Below are 26,178 nucleotides of genomic sequence, written 5' to 3' on the forward strand. Positions count from 1 at the left end.
CCCGAAGCTCACCAACTGGTCGTGTAACTTTCGGGCCCGAATGTGCACGTTCGAGCCCGAAGTTTTGTTGGCGTGGCTGGCCCTGAGGAAGGACCTCACAGAGGTTAGGATCCTCTGGAAGTCCCCCCATTTGTCCAGGGCCAGCTGTACCTTGTCCCTGCGGTGGATGGTGGCCTCCAAGAACTCCAGGAGATCCGCCGCAGGGATGTCAGGGAGAGAGACGGACGGAACCTCCGAGCCCACGCTGCCCGTGGACTCGGTATCCTCCTCCCTCTCCCTCAGCTCTCCATCGCCCCCCTCGCGATGGTAAAGCACAACGCACTCACGTTGGTGGGTGAGCGCGTTGCGCCTTATCTTGAGCTTCACCGGTCCTCCCTGCGCCCCACCCCCAGGGGACGCGATGGGAGAGACCGGCGGAGGGACCCTCGCGGGGACCGTCTGCACCCTCGATTTCGGGGGCGCAGACGGGCGCTCGGCGTACGCCGCCGAGCCAGATGGTCTGGACCCCGCTCTGGGTCCCTCCTTTGAGGTCCGAGGCACGGTCTCAGGCCCGTCCTCTTCCCTCGAAGGAAGGGGATCCACCCTCTTGGGTCCTTCCCCTCCCTCCCCTAGAGAAAGGGGATACACCCTTTCGGGTCCTTCCCCTTCCTCCGCATCAGTCACCGGGACCGCCTTGGGCGATGTCTCCCCCCCGACGGACGCGCGAGGGCCGGAGCCCTCGTCGCCGCCAGAAAGGGAAGCCCGAGGCGGTTGTTGTTTCAGGGGCTCCTCCCGCGCCCCCTCGGTGACTGGAACCGGTCCCTCGGTGTTGGGTCGGGGACCGGTTTCTTGGCCCCGTTGCACTTCGGGGAGGGGATCTACCATGAGGGCACCACCTTCTGCCCTCCCTGGTTCTTCCCCTCCCTTCCGCGCTCCGGAGACCAATGTAAGCGCGGGCTCCGCAGAGCCCGCCGCTGCCTCAGGGGGTGTTTCCTTCTCCCCCTCCGCGGCAGCACGAGGGCCGAAACCCCCGTCGCCGCGAGAGAGGGAAGCCTGAGGCAGATCTTCTTCTTGGGGGGGCTGTTCTTCCCCCCCATCCGACCCCTCGGCGGGGGTCGTTTGCATGGGCTCCGCGTTGTTTGCGGAGCCCACGCTTGCCTCGGGGGCCGAATCCGCCTCCTCCCCGGAGACGGGAGCCAGAGGCAGTTCTTTTAGTGGGAGGGGTGGTTCTTCCCCCCCCTCCGGCCCCTCGGCGGAGGTCGCCTGCATGGGCTCCGCGTTATCCGCGGAGCCCATGGCTGCCTCGGGAGCTGGTTCCGCCGCCCCCTCCTCGGCAACACAGGCTTCAGGACCCGTGTCGCCTCCGGAGGTAGGCGGTGCCCGAGGCAGGTGTTGTGTCGGGGGCCCCTCCTGCGCCCCCTCGGCAACCTCCCCTGCGGCCGGCCCCTCGATGGTGGAATGGGGGCCGGCTTCCGAGGTCTCTTTAGTGACGGGGAGGGGATCTACCCGAAGGGCTCCAGCTGCCCTCGCGGGTTCCTCCCTCCCCTTTGGCCTCTCGGCGGGGGCCTCTTCCATGGGCTCCGCTGCTTCCGCAGAGCCCTGGACCGCCTCGGGGGGTGGTTCCTTCTCCCCCTCTGTGGCATTACGAGGGCCGGGGCCCTCATTGCCGGCAGAGGGGGGACGCCGAGGCGGTCGCTTTGGTTTTGGGGCGCCCTCTTTCGCCCTCCCGGGGACCCCCACCGTGAGGCCGGTATGTGTGCACACGTGGGGAGGCGTGCCTGCGCCTTCCTCTTCCCCCTGAGGCTGCCGGAGGCTCTCCCCTGCCCTGCCACGGCGACGGGGAGTTCACCTCCGGCAGCGTCTCTCTCCTCACTCCCGGGGGTGAGGTGTTTTGTTTTTCGGGCGGCTTTGCCGCCCTGCCTTGCGGGGGGTGCCGTGGGGGGAGTCTCCTTATCAGGGACTCCCCCAGACCCACCACCAGATGGTGTGGCGGCGGGCTTCGTCTCCCCCCGCTTGGCCTCCCCCGTGGACCTGGCCGCCACCTTCTTTTTGCGGCGGGCGACCAAGGTCCATTCGGCGGCCTTCTCCCCCCGCGCGCTTCTAGGAGGCGCGGAGGGTCCGGCCACCTCGGGGTCCTTCTCTCCCTTTCCCCCCTGAGATGTTCCTGGGAGGGGGGCAGGGGCTTTTTTGACCCCCTCTGCGGGCCTCTTGGAGGGCCCCGGGGGCGAGGTGGACTCGGAGGGGCGCGGTGCGGGCGCGGTTGGCTTTGCGCCCTGCTGGAGCTTGGGGCACCTCTTTTTCTGGTGCCCCAGCTCCTTGCAGTGGTAGCACCGCACCTCCTCCGAGGAATAAAAGATTACATAATTGGTCCCCTCGAAGGGGACCACAAAGCTACCCTCCGCGGTGTCCCTCCCCGCCAGGTGGATGGTCACCTGGCGGCGGAAGGACAGGATGTGGCGGAGGGCCTGGTCCTTGCAGCCCAGGGGGAGGGGGTGGATAGCTGTTTTTATCTCCCCCAGGGCTTGCAGATGGGGCCTGAGCAGGTCGTCCCTCAAAAAAGGTGGCACATTCGAAAGGACGACCCTTGTGCCCAGGCCCGCAAGCGGTTCGACGGGGATAAAAATCCCCGCCACCGCAAGACCCCTCTCAATCGCTGTGTTCGCGGCGGCCTCCGATGTTAGAAAGAAGACGGCTTTGCCGTACATCTTGGAGGCCGCCACGATGGCCGATGGCCCCACCACCTTGGCCATGGCCTTAACAAAACCCTCGATTGAGAGGGAGTCCTTCAGGAGGCACCTGACCCCGTGCCTCCTGGTGATGTTCTTGAAAGGGGCTGCAGCCTCCCCTGCAGCCACCTTTGCCCATTGTTTGGTGGGCTGTGTTTTCTGCCCACTCATTATTTAAATTAACAAACAATAATTCAAAATAAAACAAACAGAAATAGTGCAGGGGAACACAACACAAAGTTTTTTTTTTTTTTTTTTTAATAAATAATTAAATAAACAAAAAATAAAACAAACAAACAAAAAAATATTTATTTATTTTTAAAACAACACAAATAAAAATTCACACACCCACCCCTGCACTCCAATAGTGCAGGGGCACACAACACAAAGTTTTGTTTTGTTTTTTTTTGTTTTTTTTTATAACAAACAAACGTATTTGTTTATTTTTTTTTTTAATAAATAAACAAATACAAAATCACACACCCCTGCACTCCAATAGTGCAGGGGTAAAAGAAAAATTCAAAAATAAATCAAGGTTTAAAACTAAAAAAATAGCTTTAAACTTAAAAGAAAATCAAAACCTAAACTAAGGGCAAACAAAGGAGCACATGGCCTGTGCTCCCTGCCTGCCCTTCCCCCACTCTGCACAAGGCAGAAGCAGGGGATTAAAACAAAAGGATTTTTAAAACAAAAACTAAAACAGTGTAATGATTTAAAATAATTTTAAAACAAACTAAAAAAAGTGCTCTTCAATACAAAATGAAAAAGCAAAGAAAAGAAACTAGTTTAAAGGAAGTAAAAATTAAAAGAACAAACCAAACAAAAGGAAAAAACAAGCCAAAATGGCCGCCCTCCTACACTTGCAAACAAGCAAGTGTAGGAGAACAAAAGAAAAAAGAAATAAAATGTGTTTTTAAAACAATAAATAAAAGTTTTTATAAACAAAAAAGGTGCTCTGCTGCTTTATAAATAAGATTAAATAAAAAGATTTGGAAAATAAAAAGTTTAAAGCACTGTTTTTTAAACTCAGAGCAGGAGCTCACCTCACGTGCGTCTGCTCTCGCTCAAGGGTACAGCAGCAGTGTCCCCCACCTGGGATTGAACCCACGAACCTCCGGTCAAGAGTCCAGAGCCCTAAACACTACTCCACACTGCTGCCCCGCATATACTCATAAACAGTTTTTCATTGCTGTTTTAAAAAAAATCTTTTAACATAAATGTGGTCTTCAAATAAAATTAAAAGTAGTTAGCTATCCACTTTGCAACCGCATTGTTTATACAGGGTGTCCCACTGAAAGTAGCACAGTAAGCATTACAATGTACAAATAAATAATACATAAATAATCGCATGATGGAGCAGACACAGGCCTGTCATGTTGTATATCTCTTGGGGGTTTACAGTTCTGTATAAAACCACTTACCATGAACTGCGTTATGCCCTTGTTATAGTATTAAAGCAGCTGTTTGAGAATACCCTTGATGTAAAAACTACGCTAAAGTTAAACACAAAGAGCAAGTGAGCTGCTTACTAAATGTCTGTAATTGAATTCCCTTCTTGCTTTTGATCCCAGCTATGTCCAAAGATAACGTGTGTCCTCCCCCCACTCAAAACCCAGGCATTCATTAGTGTAGTTAGTGACTTGGATGTGTTGAGCCAGCTCGATCGCTCGAAACAGAGTAACAAGCATGTGTACCAACAAGTGGTTGGTGCGCTCTCAGAAAGAGGAATAGAGCGCACAGTCCCACAAGCTAGGGACAAATTTAAAAAACTGAAACAGTCCTATCTGCAGGAACGAGCAAGTAGGTGCCGTTCAGGAGAAGAGGGACAGTCCCGCAGAGCAATGCTTTTTGCTTTAGTTACAACTGGCATAGCTATGTATGTGTTGCAGTGCCTCTGAACAAGGGAGTTGACAAACTTGTAAATACAGTGATGAACTGTAGTTTTATGCACCCCAAACACATTGTCAACTACCCTGTACTCAGCTGAGGATGCCAGCCTATACAGAGCAATCGCCACTCTTTTTTTCCACTGGCACAGGAGGCAGTAAGTACTTCCTTTTTGGCTGCATATCTTCCTTTACCAGTTCCACTATAAGGCTGAATGTTGTCCTGGTGACGCTAAAGGACTCTATCCACTGCAGATTTGAAAGAGTAATGCAGCACAAACTCTTCTCACCAGCAAGACGGACAAGTATGTGTCCAAACCGTCCTTTCGCTAGCCATTGGCATTACTTAACAAGGCATAAAGACTTGCTGGTAGAGGATGTTTGGAGGTTCAAGCTCCCGAAACAAAGGGAAAAAATCCACTGTTGGGATCATATGTGGTAGATGTGTGGCACAGAGCTTTAGAATCCTACGTCTCCACCGGTTTTCTGCAATACCTATGTTGGTCAGTTTCATTTTATACCTCTCAGTTAATTTTTAATAAATGAGTCGTAAGATAAATTAGTTGAAACGGATTCAATACTAACAACATGCCATTCCGCCAATGACATTTAAAAAACTATTTGGACAAGAGCAGTAAAAAACATTTTTAACCAACCAGGCACAAGGTATTTTGCTTTATTACAGCAGCATTATTACAACACCTTGTGTACCAGTTCTCTGCGCATGGAAACCACATTTTCACAAAATTTCTCTAGTAATCTTCAAAAACAGCATGCGTACTTTATGCATAGCTAATTTACATATCAACCCCCACCTTTCCCATTCATTTGCATGACGTCAGGTGAAAAGCCTGGTTTACTCGAGTAAAATAAACTGAGCGAATGGAAACTCATGTCTCAAGCTAAAAAAAAAGTCATTAATTGTGTGCAGGTGCAAGAATGCAGTAGTGATCAATGAACAGACAGACAATAATAATCCATGTGCAATGATATTTTATTTTATAATCCAATTGGTCTGATGACCAAAGACAGTAAATAATAACAATGTTAACAGGCAATACAGTGGCGTGTATTGCTTTGTTTTAATCCGTGGGTTGGTCCCGAAATAGTAGTCCCGATCTTTAACACCCACACCCACACGTAACACAAAACACAAACACAAGTCCACAGTGAGTGCTAAAGTGCTTGTGGTGTAAATATAGTTATTCGTGAAACAAAGTGCAGTGATGCCCGGGTAAGTACTGGCCTTTGGCGACAGCTCCGGATCGTGTTCAGCCATCTAATAATAACAAACAGTATATTCTTTAGACACAACAATGTCTCACGATACTAATTCACGTCTTTCCTTCCGGTTCAGCTTAACCATAACAAGGAACAGATCGCTTTGCTATGTCTCCCTTTTGTACCGTCAATCATGACCCCTTGGTTAACTAGTGCAACCGCTCCTCCAATCAGCGGCTGCCACGTCGTTTCCCTTCCAGGTCGATGATTTAGTTTATCGTAGCTCCGCCCCCTTTCTAGATGATCGATGTCCTTCTAACCCTGGGAATGAATTGTCTGGCCATCCAGTCCAGGGCACTCTGTTCCCTTTACACAGCGCCCTCACAGGTCAGGAGAGAGATTTATCACCAAGAATCATTCTGTCTTTGTCACACGCGCGCAGCAACACAACACAGATGCTCACTGTTAAAATATCTTGTCTTAACCCAGGATTTGCATATCACAGGAAAGTAGAAGTGAGTAAACTCTGTATCCCTTATATGAGAAGTGGTTAAACGCCATTTACCTACGTATGCCCTCGACTACACCACTGGTTTCACAAGTCCTTATTCGCCCCAATCTTGGCCCTCTACCTTACCTTCGGCACTCTTTGTTGTTAAAGATTAGTGCTAATGGTGGTCTGTAAAACCAGGCAATGACCACTGAACCATTATAAGTCTGTCAAGCTTTCTGGACTCTTAGGTGGATGTCCTTGTTAAGAAAGACTAATTGAATTGCACAACTACTGCTATGTTAACATTTTTGAAAAAGCCTAGTCAGACTAATTTACAGTTAACAGCAAACAGTCATATCAGAAACTGCTGTACATTTGAGCTCTGCATAGCCATCAGAAAGAATAGCATGCTGATTTGAGAAGTCTTGCACACCTGAAACATGTTGCAAACACACCACCGTTGTCTGCTATAATTTTTTTAAATGTCTGTGCTATGCCAAAAAAGTGCATTCCACATATGTGTAGCAAATGTGTGCCTTGGTCCTAACATACCCAAATAAACTTTTTGTTTTAACATGTGTTTTGTGAACAGTTGTATAGTATCTAATGATAGTATGCACAGTGAACAAGACCCTGGTTGCTACGGGGATAGTGCCTGCATGATTTGGAATCAACATGTTGCCAAAAAAATTCTCTAGCTGTGAAGGATTAACAATAGCTGTAATATTCAAGTCCCTGCTAACAACAGCAGGGTGACTGTAATTTGAATTGTGAACACAAGATGCCATAGAGTCTATGATGAATGAAGAGGAACAATTATATATATATATATATATATATATATATATATATATATATATATTTGCAATTACCTAAATTGCTAATTCCATTAGCCTTGTTACCCATATCACAGTTCCTCTCATTCTATAATATCCACCAATGCTATTGAGATGGGCGTCAAAGATAAGTACATGTATAATAATTTCTGATAGGGGTCAGATTAAGCCACACACCATTTGCTACACTGCATTGTATGCTTTGAGGTGGGAAACTTTTCTTGCATTTAACCAAACAATACACAGCCCCGTAGAAGAGTATACATTAAGTAGGAAAAATTGCCAACTTACTATCAAATAGAAATGTACTGCAGAAGTAATTGAGCACTGAAATTATGGTAGCAAAGAGTTGGAGCTAACTTTTATTCATTAATCACCTGCCCACCATGCTAATCACAGGTATGCTGTCCAGGTATGTAGGTATAAACAAGGAATAAGGGTGGAGATATAATGTGAATCGAATCGGGTGATACATAGATGGAGGGCAACAGCCTTAGTTTTCAACGCTGAACAATAATGGTTACTGCACTATTTCACTTTTTTCCTTACATTAGAATTGTAGTAATTTGGGTTTCCCGAGTGGCTCATCCACTTAAAGCGCTGCTGCTGGGAGTGTAGGATGAGTCACACAGCTTGGACGGCGCTAGTTTGTGTCTGGGCTGTGCAAAGAGGCCGAACTTTGCTGGAGCCTCCGAAGGGGGCGTCACATTCGTTCTGACACTCCCAGGCTGGGGGATGGGAAACCAGCAGGGATTCCTTCTCCTCTTTGCACAACAGCGAACCCTACTGGCCAGACACCAAGCACATTTAGAGTGAGTAAAGAGCAGGGCTGATCTGTGCTCTGGATTGCTTGGTGTAAAAAGCGATTCTGGCTTTAGGTCTGTGAGATCGGAGGACGCTCACACGCCCTCAGAATGTCTGTGCTGTGTGGGAACTCGCTGCGGTGAGGAGAAAAAAAAAAAGTAGGACATTCCAAATTGGTGGGGGGGTGGGGGGGGGGGATAAATAAAAATAATAACTGGTCACTCTAAATGAATAAATAAATAAATACATTTGGAGTGATTCAAAATGGGTTATTTTTGTTTACGTTTTGTAAACATCAATCTCTCTTTCCTACTTTCATCTGAAGAAGAGACCTTTGAGGTCTGGAAAGCTTGTGATTAATTATTGTTTAGTTAGTCCAATAAAAGGTATAACATCTTCTCATTGTCTGTTATCTCTGGACTGATACCATTTCATCTATCAATAATTATTTCTACTAAAATGATATATAGGGCCTCATTTATGAAAGGACATTAAACATTATGGTGCACTGTAATTGCAATTAGTGTGTGCGTTAATGATTTCCGTATTTATTATTGCAATTGTATTCATTATCACGTGTGATACTTGGCATATTATTGCGTGCACTAAATTTAGTGCTTCACACTATGGTAATCAGAATGAATATGTGATTTTTATGGTAATGCACGCTCGATGTATTTAAATAAGCATCAATTAGATGAGCTTTATTTACATAGTATTTACATTAAAGTGATAATTTATTCGTGCGTATGGAAACCAGGCTTTAACCACTGATAGACTCACTATTTAAACCTCTTTTTCTGGCCTGAAAACTAGTGATGTGCCGTTCGATTCTTTTTACTGACTCGATTTGTTTGATTCATTTAGTTTAGTGAATCAATTCAACAGATTTGTTTGTTTGATTCACTAACACTAAAAAAATACATCTTGCTGAATTACTTGGTTATGAAAATTTGTTTGAATGGAAAAAGTCTAGAAATTATATTGATTGTCTAGGTAGGTGCTTACACATGAAATGGTATACAGTTAAAATAAAAATATTACATTTTAGTAAAAATCCTTAAGGAGAAATAGTGTTTCTTTTAAACTATGTCATTCAGCTTTAACTGCAACCTATTTATAACTGCAATTTACAAAAAAAGTAACAGCTATAGTGTATGAAATTAAGAATTAATAGTCGATTTCTTACTTTCCTGTTTATACAGGATTATACAGAGAGGGTCGCACATACAGTATAGCAATAATGTGTTAGTTATTCTCACAGTTGCAATTAGGAGCAAGCGAGACTTCTAGGGTGCCGATACATTTCTAACTACCTTGTATTCATATCTTCTGTGTGTGTTTGCATATCATTATTTTTTTCCCCACATAGAGGACAGGTTTACAGTGCTTGAAAGTGGGCTTCTACCAGGTTGCTGGCTTCCCCAATGTGATGTGTGCTATTGATTGTACTCACACATAGCACTGGCACCCCGATCCATGGAGATCTGCAGGGTGGCAATGCTGACAAGGAAGAGAACTGTCTCATCAATCAATATTTCTCGAGTAAGCAGAACAAAAAGAAAAATATGCCATTGCATAACATTACTTTTATTGTTGCATCAGACAAAGAATACAGTACATGTTAAAATGAAAAGGTAAGCAGTGCAGTTTCATTTTGCGTTGCCTCTGCCTGTCCCCTGCGAAGGGCTGCATCTGTTGATCTCTCAGTTTCGGTCAATGTAAGCCACCTCCACCTTTCACAATAAGCTACTGATCAAAAGATACGCCTGGACTGCTGGGGCTTTTGATATAAAGGCAGTCACGTGTAGTCTCGGACATTATCGTGCATTTTAAATTATCGCTTGCTCTAAATTTAGTGTGCATGTAAATGAACCAAATAGTATGTACATATTTTGATGCATTCTCTGTTAGTAAATGGGGCAGTAAATGTTGATTTATCGTGTACGTTAGGCCTGCGCGCTAACTAGATTTACTGCCCTTTAGTAAATGAGGCCCATAGTGTATTGCTAAAATAACATTCCATTTTTAATTTTAAAAAATGTGTTGAGAATAAATAATTGAGAATTGTACTTTGTATCTACAACCAGTAAGACCTGTTATGTTGTGAGGGTGATGTTCCCAAAACTGGACACATACAATAGCCCTATTTACAAAGCTTATTTAAATGCTTCTTTTTCAAAGTCTGTTTTTATGAATAGAATATAGTTTGATCCTCATGAAACTGTTTTGAACTGTTGTTGACTACAGCGGTCATTTCAAGAATGTCAAATATTATTTTATTCATAAAAACAGCAGTATTTTAATTAGCTTTGTATTTGTACAGTTCGGGGCTTAAGAAGTAAGCATTTGAAAGCTGATGCACAGCTTTGCATGTCTAAGTAGCCAATAGTCTAGTTAGGAGTTTCACCATACATTACTTGATGTATATAATAACTCTGACCTATAATAATGGCAATGTTTGGGGAGCATAAGTATGCTCATTATTATTATTATTATTTATTTATTAGCAGACGCCCTTATCCAGGGCGACTTACAATTGTTACAAGATATCACATTATACATTATTTCACATACAATTACCCATTTATACAGTTGGGTTTTTACTGGAGCAATCTAGGTAAAGTACTTTCCTCAAGGGTACAACAGCAGTGTCCCCCACTGGGGATTGAACACAACCCTCCGGTCAAGAGGCTAGAGCCCTAACCACTACTCCACACTGTCTAGGTTAGTCTGTTTCATAATCAACAGTTCATCACTAATAACTTGCTCAATACCTTTAATCACTGTCAGCCCTGTCAGCGATTGTATCCCACATGAGTTCCATACCCTTATCGTATCTAAAATAGCTCACATTCTAATCACCATTTTCATTGCAGGAAACAGAGCTTCCTACTACAGGATGCTTCAGATGGGCCACAGAGACACCAGTCTGAGAGGCGCTGAGCCAAAGAAACACTCCCTGACTGTACAGGCAGATACCAGGAAATGTCTGAAACATATTGCTAATATTATTTTAAAAATATGTCACCTTCCTCCTTTGTCAGGATAGTCTGAGACCCTTTTAAATGTGTTCTTCTCTTTAAATAGGCTGAGGGCAAATCCCTAGCCTGCTAGAAAAGGAGAATGATGAGCATTTTCCATTTTTATGACTGTCTTGATAAATATCTTTATGGGAAATTTGACATATTTTCTCACACTTTGGTGGTGGCTTCTTATGTTCTGTAATTATCTGTTTTACATGTAATGGTTATTTTAGACACTGCTGACACAACTGTGTTAGTTGGCAGGTTTTTTTTAACTTGCACATTGTGCCTTTTTCTAATGCATAAAGTGGAATGTACCTTTTCTTAATTCCTAATTAACTGGCTTTTTCATTTTAACATTGTACCAATGACAATATAGTGATGACAGACCATGCTTGGGACTGATTCATTCAACTACTTTATTCTAGTAAACTGCTTTTATCTACTATAGTCCAGGACTAGATTACACTGTCTGCTCTGCTGATATTACAATAAGGGTCAGGTTAATTTAAATACACAATTTCTTAGGACTTGTGAAACAATAAACTACCATCTCCAGAAACTGAACAGTAATATGTTACCGTTCCCATAGTTATCCTGAAGGTGGTTTAATGACTCAGACAAATGACCTCCCGGTAAATGACCAGGATTAGTACATTAGTAAATCTCAATATTGGAGCAACAGAACTCCATTCAGAATGATGCTATTAACCCCCAACAGATGTTCAACAGATGCACAAAACTATACCTGAGGTAACCTTTGGTAATCTTGTGTAAAATCAATACCTTGTTTTTGTCAATAATGTATTGTACCAGCAATTGAAATAGATTGTTTTAGTCTGATGACATCAATTCACAAAAACATGTCAATATGTAATTATTTTTTCTTTCGTGTCTTGACTTTTCGTAGTTTTTTGTGACTTCATAAACATCCCGCGATGTCAGGGTTGCCAGATTTCTACTGTGTTTATAGCCCAAAGTCACTTCAAAACTAGCCCAAACTTTTTTTTTTTTTTTTAAGTTTTTAACTGAAACTAAGTTTATTATTAACACGTTAACATGCATAAAAAAAACAAAACAAAAAAAAAACAATCAAAACCTTTTGTATAAATATATCTAGTATAGATTTGATAAAAAAAGACAAGGTATTCTGAGATTGTGAGAAGGAAGATAAAGCTGTGTGTTAACTCTCAACACGGAGATCTACTTTTGATAACTGGCAAGGGTGCAACAGAGTTTTGGCCATAGCTGTATAAACCCTTCTTTACTAATCCGATATGCAGAATTCAGTGTCAGATATAAAGAAATCTCTGTACACATTTTTTTTTTTATTATTACACCAGTGTGATTCATGCAAACATATTTAAGTAAAAATAAATCTAATGGCATGTCTTTTTGTGCAATTTAAGCTGTCAATATATCTGCATAGGCACAGAACAGTTTAATTGTGTGATAATGGACAATTCATTGTTTATACATTTTATTGCATTAAAACGGTATCAAAGGTACACCCATAAAAAGATTTTTTTTTTTAATGTAGGGCCTATATATATATTTACCTTATTGTGCGATACTGTAATCTCACCGATCTGACTGCCCAAATGTTATTATTATTATTTGTTTATTTAGCAGACCTTTATCCAAGGTGACTTAAAGAAACTAGGGTGTGTAAACTATGCATCAGCTGAAGAGTCACTTACAACGTCTCACCCAAAAGGCGGAGCACAAGGTGGTTAAGTGACTTGCTCAAGGTCACGCAGTGAGTCAGTGAGTGATTGAGAATTTGAACTGGGGACCTCCTGGTAGCCCTTTCCTTTAACCACCAGACCACACAGCTTCCGAATGTGACGGGCATTAGAAACAGACAGAATAAAGTTTTCAGATGTACTAGTCATTTCAGGGGAAAAATGCAGCTGTATCTGCAAAACATTTTAAGAAGGAAATGCTTCGGATGAGCAAGCGTACTAAGGCCCTGTCCACACAACATAACCAATCTCAAAAACCATACTCAAAAATGTTTTATTTAATCCAGCTCAAAGTGTCCACACTAAAGTACCATTTCATGTTTAGTCGGGCTTAATGTGTACAAACACTATTAAAATAGTTATTAGTTCCTAGCAGCGCAGTGGACTGTGGGACTTAACACTAGAACACCAAGGCGGTCATTTTTACAGTTTTTGGAAATTTAAATTTAAATTGCGGTGCGTATATTTAAGATATGGAGCTGTGCTTTCCTGACTTTTCCTAAATACATATGTACTAATTACCCTGACAAAGAAAGAATTGCATAGCTACAAAAAATTACAGAGATAAAATACTATCATACCTATTCCAACCAGGAATGGTCAAATTGACCACTACATATAAAACATATTACAACAATGAAATGTTGCGGCATTATTTGTATTTATCAGTTGGGACTTGCCACCATGTATAGAAGTTTGATTATATCAGTCTGCATTCCTCAAGTGATCGGTCTTCTGACATTTTTATTGTTTCAATGAGCCTCCTGATAGCCCATCAATCAACCTTAACAGTTCACGGCACCCGCCTGTCTGTCTGCACTCTGGTTACTATATAAGTCAATAGTTTTTCTAAGAAATTAATTGTTACCCCAATACACATTGAAAATGGATCACGGAAGATGCAGGACAGCAAAAGTGTTTTGAATTACTGCAAAGTTTACCAAACATCGATTTTGATGTAGCAGAGACAGACAATGACGAATCTGGCTCTGAAGCAGACTGGGTTTGTGAAAATGAATCTTCCAGCAGCAGTGACAGTGAGGAGGATGCCAGTTAAGTGGCAGTACCTCGTGTACGAAGAGGGCGCAGGAAATCCTGTGGGAGAAGAAGCAATCCTGTGGCAGCCCCAAGGAGGCAAGCCACTTCACTTGCATCAGCCCCTGCACCTGATCCAACCGCTACTTCACCTGAGGCAGCTGCTTCACCAGCGGTAGCGCCAGCATCACCTGGCACTCAAGAGGCTGGTAATGATGGCACTGTTTGGAACACTATAAATCCTGGTGTTGAAGCTGCAGGTAGAAGGGATGAACATAATATTGTGAGGGAAGTTCCAGGGCCCACGGCATATGCAAAATGCAACATTGACGAGAGCGCATTGAGTGCTTTTCGCCTATTGATTGACATGGATACGCTTCACTGCATACGTTGCACTGAAGTCCACCGACAGCTACAAGATAATTCCTCGTCAATGCCCTTGGAGGAATTAGAAGCTTTCATTGCACTAGTATGTGCCCGTGAAGCGTTTGGTGCCAGAAGCCTGGGTTACTGTTGATAGCTGTGCCAAATGCTTAAAGACAGTCTGCGGTAAGTGCACTGCATATGTTAAAGCGCAGGATCTGTGTAATTTGTGCCAGCACTTAGACTGTGTAAATGATTGTGAATGAAGCCCATTCTGTTCAAATGTTTATTTATTCATGTAATTTCGATTACAGTATGTCTGTGTATAAACGCATAGCTTCGGTTGAGTATATTCGCTTTGTTATGTAGGCAATATAAACCCATTTACACAGTTTTGGATGTACATGATATACCTGTATATACACAAATTTATTTTCAAATATTTGTTTATTTCATTTTTTACTGTTTTCTGTGGTTGCACGTTATGTAATATGTCTGTATAAACACATTTCTGTTCAAATGTCCATTTATTTACAGTGTTTCAGTTGTGTAGTTGCTTTATATGATGTTCCTGAATAAAACTATGACTTATATCCAATTATTTGTCCTTTCATTATAATGTTTTTGATGTTTTAAATACGCTGGTAAAATTGACTGCTCATGGTTGTTCTAGGTATACGTGGTCGTTCTAGTGTTAATATGATAGCATCCCACCATGCACTGTCTGTTACAACTGTTTACAATCAACTGAAAAGAAGTGGAGAGTAAATACGTTGCATTTTTAAAGTTACACTTCAGAAGAAACTATTAGCAATAATTGCATTGCATTGTAGAGTAGACGCAAACCGTATTTAACACTTTTAAGCCGGTTTAAAGGCAACTAATGCAGTTTAAAGGCATTGTGCGGCCAGAGCCTTTGTTAATCCACTTGAACAGGATCATCACAAATCTGATTTGGTAAGTTGCAATCAGGATCTTGTTTCGTCTGATTTAGCAGATGATCCACCTGTGGTGATTAACTTCTGGTACGCCGCATTCGGGATTAAGTGTTAGGAAATAACACTTACTACCCAGGAACCAAAAAAAAAAAAAAATTGTTACATGGTTTAAAAACACCATGTAACAATTTTTTTTTTTTTTTTGGTTCCTGGGTAGTAAGTGTTATTTCCTAATTGCTTGTGCCTCAAAAGTATAGAAAATGGCTATTATTCCCCACAAACTTTGCTTTTGTGACCAGGACAGTGATATTTTGAAATTTACCTATTTTCCAGAACATTCCAGATAGATTCAGTGCTGAGTAAACTTGGAGTAACTTCTAGAACTTTCTAGAACTTTCCAGTAATATAAATAGTAGTATAAATACAGGGGCCTTAAGCCCACCAGTTCAGTTTAGTTCCAGCTGCCTAAGTGGATACATATCTGCATTTTTCTGAGATGGCATCAAGGTCATAGGAGACTTCATAGGAGTCCCTAAAGACACTCTCGCCATGACAAGTCTCTTTTTTACACACCAGTATTGTATCCATTGTGAACGACTCGCTATCTGTGCTAAGAAGGTGTTCTTTTAAGCGAAACTCCTGTTCCTTTAGGCAGAGCTTTATAATGGGAAAAATCTGTTTCACCACAAAGTTGTTTTCTTAGCTGAAGTGTTTTCTTAGGAGGTGTTCCAATACACGGAGACTACTGTATTTACATTTTCCCATCTCTCCCAAAAATACATGTAGATGCATTTTCTCCAATGACCAAAAGGTGTCACCACTGACAATACCCAATCACCATCCAGCATTCCTAACTACAGTACACCCTAGCTATAACGCCCTTCATTATAACGAACCTTCGGCTATAATTAAGCACTTAATTGGTCCAATTAAGTAATTTAGAGTACAGTTGGAACAAAACAAAAACCAGGAGGGACACCAACCCCCAGGACCATGATTGGAGACCCATGGTCTAACTAGTGGATTATTATTTTATTATTATTATTATTTATTTCTTAGCAGACGCCCTTATCCAGGGCGACTTACAATCGCAAGCAAATACAAATACATTCAAGTGTTACAATATAAGTCCAGGTTTAGTCCACTTGATTTGACTAGAGTTAGTACACCTGCTAATCCCGAATGCGGCGTACCAGAAGTTAATCACCACAGGTGGATCATCTGCTAAATCAGACGAAACAAGATCCTGATTGCAACTTACCAAATCAGATTTGTGATGATCCTGTTCAAGTGGATTAACAAAGGCTCTGGCCGCACAATGCCTTTAAACTGCATTAGTTGCCTTTAAACCGGCTTAAAAGTGTTAAATACGGTTTGCGTCTACTCTACACAGCGTTTAATACCGTACTCGAGAACCGGACTCCAGACCACCTTAGGAGTTAGTCTCGAGTCCGGTTCTAAATTAGATCGCATCAGGTAGTGAGGTTTGTCAGAAGTGTGGACGCTGTAATACCGAACTACATTTTTTGTGTATGCTTTCTGATATGTTTTGATGCGTGGACATTACAAATACAATACTCAGAACAGGCACATGAAGGAATTGAGAATGATTATCAATACTGCTGTACCATTTTTAGATTTATGTTGTAAAATGGTGAATTGTGGAGAGACCAGATGTCGAAATCAAGGCACATTAATATCTGGAGTGATGAAATCGTTCAAGGAGAACTTCAGAGTTCAAAACGAATTGCACACATTTATGATAAAATGCCTACTTGCATGCAAGAAGCAGGCTTTGAAAGAACACCAAACCAGAGCAGGGTAAAAACGAAACAACTGAAAAGTAATTAACATGCTGTTAAAGATCAGAACAAACGATATGGGAAAGGGAGAATAACTTGTCCTTTTTTTGAAGAGGTTGACAAAATACTAGGTACAGGCCTGCAACACAACCTGCTATACTAGAAAGTTCTGGAAATACTAGTTTTGAAGAAACTGAAGGCACTCACAATGTTGACTTCCAGTTAAGTCTTTCTTTAAATTATCAATATAATTACTGTTCACTGTAATCTACCAAGTGGTATTATTCTGTTTGTTTTATTTTTAACAAAAGAAAGGATCTATCACTTACTATTAATATAGGCTACTTCTGATTATTACTAGAATGAAAAAAAGACCATGAAAATCATTGCTTTTGTGTTATTAAGGAAAAATACAGCTTTATGAAGCCTTTATAAGTTAAACAACACTTATGAAATAAACAATGTATCCTGTGTTTAAAAAAGTTAATGTTACCTTTGAAGTGTGTCATATTGATTTCACTATGTAACACAATTTTTGTTCCTGGGTAGTAAGTGTTATTTCCTAATTGCTTATGCCTCAAAAGTATAGAAAATGGCTATTATTCCCCACAAACTTTGCTTTTGTGACCAGGACAGTGATATTTTGAAATTTACCTATTTCCAATGAGAAAACAGGCGAATTTGTGTCTTTTCGTTCACATAAAGTCAGAAAAAAACAACATATGAATCCAAATTAACATGTATTTATACTAAAGTAATACAAAAATGACTACAAAAGATTTAGAAGTGAGTAGTTTTTCGAGATTTACGATTATACTGTAAATCACTTTCACGAATCAGCCCCCAAATGTAGTCTCCCATCATGTTCTCGTTATACTGTCCTTGGTAGCGGCGTTCAAAGTCCAGTATATCCTGGTGGAAGCGCTCGCCTTGCTCCTCCGAGTACGCTCCCATGTTCTCCTTGAATTTATCAAGATGAGCATCAAGGATATGGACTTTGAGGGACATCCTACAGCCCATTGTGCCGTAGTTCTTCACCAGAGTCTCAACCAGCTCCACATAGTTTTCGGCCTTGTAATTGCCCAGGAAGCCCCGAACCACTGCGACAAAGCTGTTCCAAGCCGCTTTCTCCTTACTAGTGAGCTTCTTGGGGAATTCATTGCACTCCAGGATCTTCTTTATCTGTGGTCCGACGAAGACACCGGCTTTGACCTTTGCCTCAGACAGCTTAGGGAAGAAGTCTTGAAGGTACTTGAAGGCTGCCGACTCCTTATCTAGAGCTCTGACAAATTGTTTCATAAGGCCCAATTTGATGTGCAGTGGTGGCATCAGCACCTTCCGGGGGTCCACTAGTGGCTCCCACTTGACGTTGTTCCTCCCCACAGAGAACTCGGTCCGCTGTGGCCAGTCCCGCCTGTGGTAGTGCGCCTTGGTGTCCCTGCTGTCCCAAAGGCAAAGATAGCAGGGAAACTTGGTAAAACCGCCTTGGAGACCCATCAGGAATGCCACCATTGCAGCCTCTTGATGCCATCTCAGAAAAATGCAGATATGTATCCACTTAGGCAGCTGGAACTAAACTGAACTGGTGGGCTTAAGGCCCCTGTATTTATACTACTATTTATATTACTGGAAAGTTCTAGAAAGTTCTAGAAGTTACTCCAAGTTTACTCAGCACTGAATCTATCTGGAATGTTCTGGAAAATAGGTAAATTTCAAAATATCACTGTCCTGGTCACAAAAGTTTGTGGGGAATAATAGCCATTTTCTATACTTTTGAGGCATAAGCAATTAGGAAATAACACTTACTACCCAGGAACTAAAAAAAATAAATAAATTGTTACACGGTGTAATAATTGTTGAATAACTTTTTCATATTCATTGTTGTGGAATGAATATTTGTTTAATGGATCTCATTTTGGAATCTATGTTGCATTCATTCAAGCCCAACGACAGAATGACCTGCCTAACACTGTTCCCAGTGACAGAATGACCTGGCTAACACTGTTCCCAATGACAGAATGACCTGGCTAACACTTCCCAATGACAGAATGACTTGGCTAACACTGTTCCCAGTGACAGAATGACCTGGCTAACACTGTTCCCAATGACAGAATGACTTGGCTAACACTGTTCCCAGTGACAGAATGACCTGGCTAATACTGTTCCCAGTGACAGAATGACCTGTCTAACACTGTTCCCATTGACAGAATGACCTGGCTAACACTGTTCCCAATAATGCTGTGTTGCTAAGCAGATTGCTAAGCATTGCAGAGCTTCATCTAAGGAAATCAATTTTCTGAATTCAACTGTTCATACGCACCACGAATGTTGATTGAATGATGTGTTTATTTTACTCATGAAGGTGGCTATAAACTACACACTTGCCCCCTTTAGAAGCTCCTCATTTGTTATTGGGTCACCCTCATTCATGAAATAACTACAGTATTCACTGTGCTCTATGACATTTTGAGTTCTACTCTTTTTTTATATACATATTTTTAACCACTTTAAAATGCTTTGAATTGTTTGATCATTCCTTCCTGAAACTGGATTGTTTTTGTTCATTTTCATTCCTGAAGTAGGATGTAAAATGAGGTCAGGAAAAGTTCAATGGAAAGCAAACCTGATACATATGCATTAGGACCAGTTAAGTACAGCAATTGCAAAGGTAACTCTAGGACAGACTAGTATTAACTCGAGACATTTACACGAGGAAAATGTCTCGAGTAAAATGCTTTTTGGGTTTCCATTCGCGCCGATTATTTTACTTGAGTAAACCGGGCTTTTCACCCAACGTCATGCAAATGAATGGGAAAGGTGGGGGGTGATATGTAAATTAGCTATGCGTAAAGTACTCGTGCTGTTTTTGAAGATTACTAGCGACATTTTGTGAAAATGTGTGTGCAGAGAACTGGTACATGAGTGAGTCTATGCTGCTGTAATAAAGCAAAATACCCTGTGCCTCCTTGGTTAATAATGTGTTTTACTGCTCTTGACCAAATTGTTTTTCAAATGTCAGGTGGGTTGGCTTCTCGTTAGTAATGAATCCGGTTTCAATTAATTTATCTGACGGCTCATTAATTAAAATTTAGCTCAGAGGTATAAAATGAATCTGACCAACACAGGTATTGCAGATATACCATGGCTGAAGACCTATACTGTATATTTCTTTCATTCAGGCAATACAGCAGATAGGGGATCAGGTGATGCTGTGTATACTACCCTGGCTTAGAAACCCTACCCGTCCAGACGGCTGACAGTTGCTGAGGAAGTGTAGTGGGCACTTGAAAGGGAGGTGGCAGATACTGATGAAACAGACTGAAGTGCATTAATTCATTCCCAAAATTGCCACTGCCTGCTGCCTGCACAAACTTGGAAACAACAAATTAGGTGTTCAGGAATCAGTGGCTACCTGTGAGACAGACGGGGAAGGTTACAGTCTCACGAGAAAAAAAAAGCGGCACTGCCTTTCACAACAAGCCCAAAACAAGCGCAACCCATGTTAGAGAATGGGTGTTTATGCAAATTACAACCCGCGACTCTAAAAATTTATTATAAGCAGACTTGGCAACTGTGAAGGTTACCTCTGCCTCCAGTTTCAATTGGACAGCAGCGATTTGAGGAAGCTCGTGCTGTCAAAGATGCTCTTCTTTCTTTTAAGTTGTGTTGGATTTACTGCTGTATTAAATGTTAATGATGCAAACAAATAAAACACAATCAATACATTCATTTGCAATTTTATTTGGTCAGTTCTGAGAGGACATCAACAACTTGGATGTTGTTGCGCTGTTTTGGGCAATCGAGCTGGCTTATGACATCCAGTATATTTATTAACGTGGAGGGCAGACGCGCGTTGTCTTTGGACATAGCTGGGATCAAAAAAAGGACGGGAATTAATTCAGTTAAGCAGCTCACTTGCTCTTCGTGTTTAACTTTAGTGTAGTTTTTACAGCAAGGTTATTCTCAAACAGCTGCTTTAATACTATAACAAATGCATAACACAGTTTGTGGTAAGTGGTTTTATACAAAACTGTAAACCCACAAGATATATACAACATGACAGACCAGACACAGCAAAAAACAATAATAAAAAAGGCCGCCCGCATTAGCATTAAGGTGAACTACTCCACTGCTAACCATAAAATCGCCCATCAGCCACTACTTTCTGCCGTCTTGGAATCCACAGTAACAACTGACCTGCTCCCTTGCAATATTTATAGTTAAGGATAAACACGCTCATTAACATTTACACGTGAAATGCGGGTTTCCATGCGAAACTGGGCGTGGTTTTCCCGTGTGTTTCATAGTAACACGAGTAAATGAGATTTACCCTATCCCTCTCTTTGGCCGTTTTTTTCGGCACAAACCTGATTTACCCGAGTAATTCTCCTAAATGTCCCTGCGCATCGCCATTTCACATGTAAATTGACCCACATGGAAACCCATGAATGTTGTATGTCCTTAAAAAACACCCAACACACAATCAGTTTGAAAAACATTAAAATCCATGCTACCTGTTAGACAAGGTACACCTTTCAGGCAAGATGAATCGCCTTATGTGACACATCAAATAGAATAAAGTGTTGATTAGCATGGGAGTTCCTTTCCAAAACTGGCTAGAGCAGGTGGTACTCTTTAAAGCAGCTCTGTTAGCCTGCTTTAAAGTGTTTGTCTTTTTTACTGACTTATCACATACTATTTGTACAAAACACACAGCTATTGAAATAACTATTTTAGCCAGGTCAGACACTATAAAGCCCAGATGTTCAGACCTGTGCTACATGATTTGTACATCACTGCAATTGTAACTGGAACTGCACATTTTTTAAATCTATTAACAGTGTAAACTTCTATGTAAACATGTCTTCTGAAATCCACACAACAAACACAGACAATCAAACTAAATTGTGACTTGCAAATATCTCTTAATCCTTGTTTGAATTAGTAGAATCCCTGACCCTTGCATTCCTTGCGTAGATGTTATTTGCCAGTAATGATTATTTCTCCTCTTTCTTAGATGTCCTGCAAACATAAAATAATCTCTTAATATATGTTTGTAATAGGGGAGGTCTGTACTGACTGTCTGGTGTATCCATGGTTCTGCAGGAAGGGGGCAGCAGTCTTGCAAGATCCGCCTGTCAGTCATGGCGATGACACAGAGAGGTGGGGAAGAGGGTGTGTGGGCTTTCCCTCTCTCTGAGTGGCTGAGAGGCGGGCCTTGGGGGATTGCTCAGCCCATAAGAACTGCGCTTGGTTGTGCATTGGGGTTGCCGTGATTGGGAATACACCGAGAAGTTTAAAGTGCAGATTGTTTCTGTACAGCGGAGCGTGGAAACTGGATACGTTCCGAGCAACCAAAACAGGCAAGCACAGCTGAGGAAGACAGCCAGCCTTATATAAAATATTTATTAAAATCTCTGGTTACGTACCCGAGGGGACGTGTGTAGTGATAGGGCGACCCTAGTGTATAGTGCACAGCGAAGGGTAGGACGGAGACCCAAGCTGACCGGCATAGCGGCAGTGGGGGCATTGCGTAAGCAGCACTTTTGTTTTGTAGTTTTATTACTGTGTTTTATTTTCCTTTCTCATTTCGCCTTTGGTTTTCATTATTATTTTTTGAGCACCTGTGAGTGCGCCTGCGTATACCTGTGTTGGTAACCTGTGGTCCTGATTACTGTTGCCGGTATACAGGCCACAGACAACAGCGCCCTCTGCGGGAAAATAAATACAAAAGAAAAGAAATAAAACTGGGCATCTGTGCGGTGTCTGCAACTACAATCTTCTGTCTCCCATGTCAGTGAATACCCCCACCCTTCCACAATGTTCTAGAAATTAATATGCTTTATTTTAAGATTCTTTTTGAGCTCCAATTAGATTATGGGACACACGTCATATCGTTAGAAATGTTATAAATAGATTTAAATAACATATAAAGACTTTAACAGTATGGATTCACAACTAAATTATTCAATTAGTGTTTTGGAAGATAAACAGCATCCCCTATCCCAAGTACTGTAGATACCCTCTAATCTAACAGCACTTTATTATCTCCAGCGGAGGTGGGATGGGAAGTTAATCATTTAGTGAAAAACAATCCTTCTCCTTGTTTCATTACTTTGCCTTGAGTTGTAAAATGTTAATGTGCAGATAAAGGAGGTGTTCTGAAAAGCCAGTCAGACAGGTTCAGACAAATACAGGGAGTTCCATGTTTACAAGAAACTACAAGAGAACCAAACCAATCCAATAGCTCTGGCGGTTTTGGTCTGGTCTTGCCTGACAGGTTACAAATCACAGCTGTAAACAATCTTGACAGTTTAACTGAACCAAAAATTAGACCAGCTGGATGTGGCACCAACTGGAAATAAATGCACTATGTTAGACTGCAGGAACAGATTGGAAGCTCTACACCTCCTTCTTCATCTTAGTAAACATTGCAAACACTTTAACCTGAAATGTTAATCCTGAGAGCCCACTACATCTGCCACACCAAGGTTTGAGGTAGATAGATTCAATCTTGAATTCTTTAGTAGTAAGTGACCTAAATATATACACTAATTATCTCTTTTAATATCACAATAACAATTGCAGTAACATGTTGTTATATGTCATATAAACTAAAATAATAATCATATAATACAGTATTTTACATAATTTATGTAACCATTTCTGACAGAGAAAGAATTAATCTTGGTTATAAATCTCCCTCCCGACCTGTGAGGGCGCTGTGTAAAGGGAACTTTGTGCCCCGGACTGGATGGTCTGACAATTCATTCCAGGGAAAAGTGGAAGTTGGCCATCTAGAAAGGGGGCGGGGCCATGGTACACCAAGTCATCGCCCCAGAAGGGAAGCGATGTGGCAAATGCTGATTGGAGGAAAAACGTTTGCACTCGCTAACCAAGGAGGCGTGACTGATGGTACAAAAGGGGACGTGGCTAAGCGATCTGTTCCTTTGTTATGGTTGCGAGCGACCGCTAAAGGAGAACCAAAAGCGTACCGTGAGTGTTTAGTGTTTGTTTGTTTTGTCATGTCTAATTATACTTGTTTGTTGTTATTAGACGGCTAACACGTACCGGAAGCTGTCGCTTAAGGCCAGCACCAACCCGGACAACACTTCACCACTGTACACTAATAAATTGTATTGCACCACTTGCACGTTAGCTCTCAATCTGGACTTGTGATCATCTGTGCGTCTTTGTGTGTGTTTATACTATGTTTATTATTTCGGGACTGTAACCCGTTGTTTAAAACAGTGCAATACACATTGCTGCGTGTTGCCTGGGATTATTATTTACAGTCGCAATGACCCGGATTACAAACAAAATAAAGATCTGTTTGGACCGTGAACTTTGTTGTCTGTCTTCTGTCATGTATCACATCACCTCTACATCTGCGCACTGCAATGTGCCACACCATTATATTAACAATGTTCTAGTTACTTCATCATTACATGTAAATAGTGTGGATGTGTAGATACTCTCAATTACAAGTAACTCTCTTGAGCATGGTTTAAGTCAGAACGTAATCATTTAAATGAAAATAAACATGAGAGAAATCATGACAGAATCAATTTTCCTTTTTATTTATTTATTTGTAGATGACACATTATTGAGTACTGATCAATATTGGTATAGTGTGATTTGATACAAACATTCTAATAGCCTGTCATGACGAAGGCCCAGATATTCCAAATGATGTGCAATCCCCTTGAAAAAAAAAGTTGGAAAATAGCAGTTTTTTGCTCAATTCGTAAATGTGTTGGGCCTCTCAAAACCACCTGAACATTCAATACCAATATAGCAGAAATGCACAACAGCTACGCATGAATGCGCAGAATTGGAATACTACATGACAATGGACTGTTAACAATACTTGCCAAGCAGCTATCATAGGTGTACAGTACATACCAATATTCCTCAGACGAGTCTACACTCAGATGTAACCTGCACATGGAATGCAGAATCAAAGCTCAACACACATCGGTAGCATTGGCACCCCAGAAGTTGCATGCCCACCCCCACAAATGATTTCCATTACACGAGAGTAGATGTTAAAACTTCATGCTGATTTGAACTCGGCTCTCGCCAAGATAAACACCAACTAAGACGTAACTTTACAGTAAACTAATGTGATCCATATGTGTCTCCATCCATTTGCGCTTCCTTCCATATGATGTAGATATCCTTCTGTCTGGTGTTGATGGCTGAAGTGTAATGCTGGCTCCAGGGATCAGCTTATTGCCTCCCTAGCGCATCAGCACACACAACGGCTGCGATGCTGGCTCCGGGGTTCAGCCACAGTGCGGTCTCCCCAGCGCATCAGCATGACAACCGTCTGGATTGAGCTAAGTAGGGTACATCTCTGGGGTCTTCAAGTGGGCACCTTCCATCCTCGGTGTTTCGTCGACTATCCCACAACACCTCAAGAGGGCTCGACTGTGTTTCTGGCATCCCAGCATCACCCCCCTCCATCCCCCACTCAACTCAGCCCAGCTTACTTACCTGTACATCAGCTTTCCTTTCTATTGTGCTTGAGATCCCCAGTCAGAATCTTTCCGTCTCAACCACAGCCAGTTGCTGCTCCTCTCTGCTGCTTCAGATAAGTTCTTCACTGTACGACACAACTCTTGGCCACTGAATCCGACGTCTCTGAGAAACCGGGTTGTAGAGTGTGCCACAAATCCTCGACAACCCACCTCCACTGGGTAAACCCGGACTCTCCATCCTCGCTGTTCCGCTTCAGTAGCTAGTTGAGCATACCACAGTTTCTTCCTCTCATACGCATCATCTACAGCATCCTCCCATGGCACTGTTAACTCTACCAGGTGAACAAGGCGTGCTGATCCAGACCACAAGACAATATCTGGTCGAAGGTTAGTGGTGGCAATCTCAGGTGGAAAAATAAGCCGTTGACCAACATCTGCCAGCATTTTCCAGTCTCTAGCAGCTTCAAGTTGTCCTGGGCGAGGATTGGTTTTAACACCTTTTCTTGGTGGTTGCTCTCCTCGGCGGAGGAATATTGTCTTTTGTGTGTAATGTTTTGATGGAACAGGTGGCAACTTATTGGTCATGCTACGCTTGTCTTCCAATGCTAAAGCCAGGCAGAATAACACATCTCCAATCTGATTGGTTTACTATGGAAAGAAGGCAGGGTTTTGTTTCAATGACATTTCTCCAATTGATTGGTTTGCGCATTTAATATTAATTAATATGAGGGAAGCTTAAATAAATGTTTTATTAAATAAAGGTAAAGCTCTGAAAGCTCTTAAAAAATAAAGCTTAAAAATAAGATTACTTAATTAATACTGTAAAAGTATGCATGTGCGT

Source organism: Acipenser ruthenus, chromosome 5, assembly GCF_902713425.1.
Source record: "Acipenser ruthenus chromosome 5, fAciRut3.2 maternal haplotype, whole genome shotgun sequence".
NCBI lineage: Eukaryota > Metazoa > Chordata > Actinopteri > Acipenseriformes > Acipenseridae > Acipenser > Acipenser ruthenus.